Here is a 5,076-nt window from a genome sequence, read left to right as displayed (position 1 = left end):
CTACGACTCTGTCTTCATTAGATACGGTTTAGCTTGGTGTTTAGTCGGTTCCAACACTGCACGAGAACACTATAACGGTCTTTGTCACGATTGCACCTGAATGCTAATTAAAGGTGTGGAGCTCGATTTCTGCTCCTATGTTCGAGTCCTGGCAGAGCGAGATCCGACTCGGACTGCCATGCGCTACCGTAAGGGGGTGCTGCATTGTGGAGTACGCTGTCGAACCCTCTGTCCCGTGTACTTGTCCGGTGGAAATGGTCCAGAAGTTTTAATTTTGATAAACATGTGACCAGGCCGAAGTATAACTTGGGGGCAGCATGTGGTATAGATAGCCGGCTTTTCCAAAGACAATCTGGTGTGGCTGGTAGTGGTCGTGTACGAGTCGCGGATGGCTTTGTATACATAACGTGTGGTTTGAGGAAGGAGGTGGAGGAGGAAAGACGGAGGTGGGGGCTGTTCGGGAGAGAGTGTGGGGTTGGGGGATTAGGGGAGGGAAACGCGCCAGGTTTCGACACTCATTCATCAATGTCAACGTATAATGATTCCGGTGACTGTGTATGTATTGATGTTTATAATTGCATTATCTCGTGTATGAAACGCTCAATGGAGCCACCCGCAGGCTGCCCGGGCGGACGTGGGACGATGCGAAGACCGCGCGTCCGACGCGACCAGCGGATCATGCTCTTTTTCTTTTGGGTCAAGGGCGTTTCCCACAGTTGGACGGCTCTGGGGGGTGGGGGGGAGGGCGACCCGTTTACCCCATGTGGTGAAAATGGTCACGCAGGGGTCGACGCCGCTTTGGGCCTGGCCACATTTACCTTTCGCCCTCCCGACGGTTTATGAACCATTTTCACAACGAAATTTATATTGAGCAATGAATTGATCAAATCATACAAGGTACATGTGTACCTGGTGCTCCTCATGACCTTTATAGTAAATATGTATACTGCGATCAGCACATAATTTCCTCTAAAGATGTACTCTGCGCTCATCACGACCTCGAAACGAAAAATAGGACAAATACCCCTGGTGCTCACCTGGTAGAATAAAGCAGTATACTGCACCGACTAAAGGTATGTTAAACCAATTTCAATGATTTCTAAGACAGGGCAGCATGTAGAATCATAGGTATTAACGTAATAATTCAACTTTAAACAAACCAAAAAATACCTTTTCGGGGCAACACAATCCCCACCTGCCCCTTCCTCCCCCTTCTTCTCCTCGTAGACCTTACAAGACCCCGATTTTTTTTTGTGCCCTGAACAAACGTTGGCAAATCATGGGCAATGAAGGTAGTGATCAAATTTCATTGAAATCGTGTGTGCAGTTTGTGAGATGAGAGCAAATACCTATTTTTGGGAGTGAGATGAGAGCAAATACCTATTTTGGGGAGTGAGATGAGAGCAAATACCTATTTTGGGGAGTGAGATGAGAGCAAATACCTATTTTGGGGAGTGAGATGAGAGCAAATACCTATTTTGGGGAGTGAGATGAGAGCAAATACCTATTTTGGGGAGTGAGTTGAGAGTAAATACCTATTTTGGGGAGTGAGATGAGAGAAAATACCGATTTTTGGGAGTGATATGAGAGCAAATACCTATTTTTGGGAGTGAGATGAGAGCAAATACCGATCTTGGGGAGTGAGATGAGAGCAAATACCTATTTTGGGGAGTGAGATGAGAGTAAATACCTATTTTGGGGAGTGAGATGAGAGTAAATACCTATTTTGGGGAGTGAGATGAGAGTAAATACCTATTTTGGGGAGTGATATGAGAGCAAATACCTATTTTTGGGAGTGAGATGAGAGCAAATACCGATTTTTGGGAGTGATATGAGAGCAAATACCTATTTTTGGGAGTGATATGAGAGAAAATACCGATTTTTGGGAGTGATATGAGAGCAAATACCTATTTTTGGGAGTGAGATGAGAGCAAATACCGATCTTGGGGAGTGAGATGAGAGCAAATACCGATCTTGGGGAGTGAGATGAGAGCAAATACCGATCTTGGGGAGTGAGATGAGAGCAAATACCTATTTTGGGGGAGTGAGATGAGAGTAAATACCTATTTTGGGGAGTGAGATGAGAGTAAATACCTATTTTGGGGAGTGAGATGAGAGTAAATACCTATTTTGGGGAGTGACATGAGAGTAAATACCTATTTTGGGGAGTGAGATGAGAGTAAATACCTATTTTGGGGAGTGAGATGAGAGTAAATACCTATTTTGGGGAGTGAGATGAGAGCAAATACCGATTTTGGGGAGTGAGATGAGAGCAAATACCTATTTTGGGGAGTGAGATGAGAGCAAATACCTATTTTGGGGAGTGAGTTGAGAGTAAATACCTATTTTGGGGAGTGACATGAGAGTAAATACCTATTTTGGGGAGTGAGATGAGAGTAAATACCTATTTTGGGGAGTGAGATGAGAGTAAATACCTATTTTGGGGAGTGAGATGAGAGCAAATACCGATTTTGGGGAGTGAGATGAGAGCAAATACCCCTATAGACTCCCACAATGAATGGAGATTTTTATGCGGTCAATACACCTTCGTTAGGAATCAGGTATGAAGCTTGTGGCCAAGTTTCATCAAAATAGAGTATTTGGTTCAAGTGATAATGACTGAAGTGTTTACAGACTCACTGACTACCTGACTCACTGACCTAGGGACACTGCTTGATCGCATAAGCTCATATGACTAAAGACCAGTTGGGCTAAAAATGTACTCTGTGCTGGTCATGACCTTTGTACTGAAGGTGCCCACTGCGATCGGCACACACGGGCAATTTGAAAATGATGTCGCAGAATATTTCCTCATTGCTCCATCTACGAACCCAATATGTTTTGCCACAAAATTGATGATTAAATGTGAAAAAAGAACTCAATCAAAGGAAACGACCGGTGTAACAAAACTTACTTTGATTTAGAACAAAACTTATTTACAATCGCATTCTAGTTTCACGCAAACATCATTGAAAATATGACGAGGTCTCAATTTATTTTGAGCATTATATAACACGGTGTGTAGAAAACCTGTTATCGTACAGAAAGGGCACTTACATTAAATCATATTTCAAAATTAAACAAGTCTTTCAACTTTAGAACTGATATGTTTTGCAAGAAGGAACATATATTCACTAGTATAAAGCCCGTCAAAAATGGCGGGTTGGAACAGTTTATTTGATGGTGCAGCCGCATGAGCGTGCCAAAGTCTGAAGCCTGGGCCTCGTGTCAGGTGTGCTTATATCTTCTTTATTTATTAGATATCCTACAGATGTAAATGAACACTCTGTTTACTCTGCGCACTTTGCACATCACGTTCAGAGAATGTCACCTTTTTGTGCCTTGTATTTATTGTGAATTTTAAAAAACGCTTCTGTACACCGACCTTGAGGCTCAGTTTGCAAGCCACCGTTTACAATTCCAATGTAAGAGACATAATTACTCTTCTTTTGCGTCTTCGGAGTCCTTGGGGTCTTTTGGGTCCTCTGATTCATTTGGGACTTTTGGGTGTTCAAGCTCTTTTGCATCCTTGGGATATTTTGGGTCATTTGGGTCCTCAGGGTCATTTGAGTCCTTTGGGTCTTCTGTATCTTTGGGGCTCTCGGGTGTTTTCAGTCATCTAGGTATTTTGGGTCTTTGGGGTCCTTTGGGTCTTCATTATCTTTTGTGTCTTTAACAGTCTACAGGCTATTTTGGGTCTTCGGGTATTTTAGGTGTTTGGGGTCTTCTGGGTCCTTGGGGTATTTTGGGTCCTCAGAGTCTTTCAGGTCTTTTAACCAGTGGACACACAGTCGTGTTCAAAGATTGCCCCTTATCCCCCCACCCCCCCCCCCCCCTACACTCAAATCCCTCCTAAAGCACTACTCAAAGACTTCAAAACCTACCCTTATGAAGGGGGACAAACACACAAACACACACACAAACATTGTGTTTTATATGGTAATATATATATATATATATTATATAGACACACACACGCACGCACGCACACAAGCAAGAAGGAAACAGCAAGGGCACGGATACACCCCAGCATCAAATAAGAGAACATCAAAAGGGGCAGAGGGAAGGTGACACATGTACTGTACATGGATGATTTAAGTCTCTTCGCACTAATGATGAAAATTGGCAGAACAGCTGAAATTTGTGAAACGGTTCTCCGACGACATCCAAATGGAATTTGGTCCAGAAAAGCATGCCAAGTGCACATTCATATAAGCCAGACCAACAAAAATGGACAATATAACAATCGACCTAAATATAACAATACATGAGCTAGATAACGAAGCGTCTAGACCAGGGGTCAGGAACCTTTTTGACTGGGAGAGCCATAAAAGCCAAATATTTCTAAATATATTTCATTGAGAGCCATATAGTATTTTTAACGTATAATAAATTAAATATGTCTTACTTTTAATGCGACTTCTGGTGCTGCATGGTTTTGCTGATGGCCTTGTAGTCTGGTTCATACGTGGTGAGGTTGAGCTTCATGCAGGCGTTGAGGCTTCCATCAGTTAAACGTGAGCGTAGGTTGGTCTTAATGTTCCTCATATGCGAGAATGACTGCTCACATGCATATGTAGAGCCAAACATGGTCAATACGGCAATACTCACACGCTGCATTGTGTGGTATGTCACAGGAAGCTCGTTCCAAGTTTTAAGAATCAGCTGGTCTTCAGGTTGAAGATTTTTCATTTCTGTCCACTTGTGTTCCCTCGCCAGCTCTGCTCGCTGTCGCGCAAGACTTTCCAACTCTCCATTAAGTGACTTGAACTTACTCATCCACATGTCTGATGCCTTCAGGTCAGCAACTTCCAGCTCAAAGTCTCCGATAGAGACCCCGGGGATGCATGTCAGGTCGATTTTGTCCACTGCACACTCATGTGGATGAGTGATGAACTTGAAAAGACCAGTGCGCGCACGAAATTCTCCAAAACGTGCTTTGAATGACTGCAGGAGATTGGACGTAAAGCCAGCTAGCTGCTGGAGATCCAGATGTTGAGTGGAGTCACTTGCTAAGCATGCATCTCTAAATTGTTGCAGTCTTTCAAAGTGCAGAAGACGACCTGTTTCAATGTC

The sequence above is a fragment of the Myxine glutinosa genome, chromosome 12, assembly GCF_964187855.1.
Source record: "Myxine glutinosa chromosome 12, kmMyxGlut1.1, whole genome shotgun sequence".
NCBI lineage: Eukaryota > Metazoa > Chordata > Myxini > Myxiniformes > Myxinidae > Myxine > Myxine glutinosa.
Note: the sequence above shows the minus strand (reverse complement) of the source record.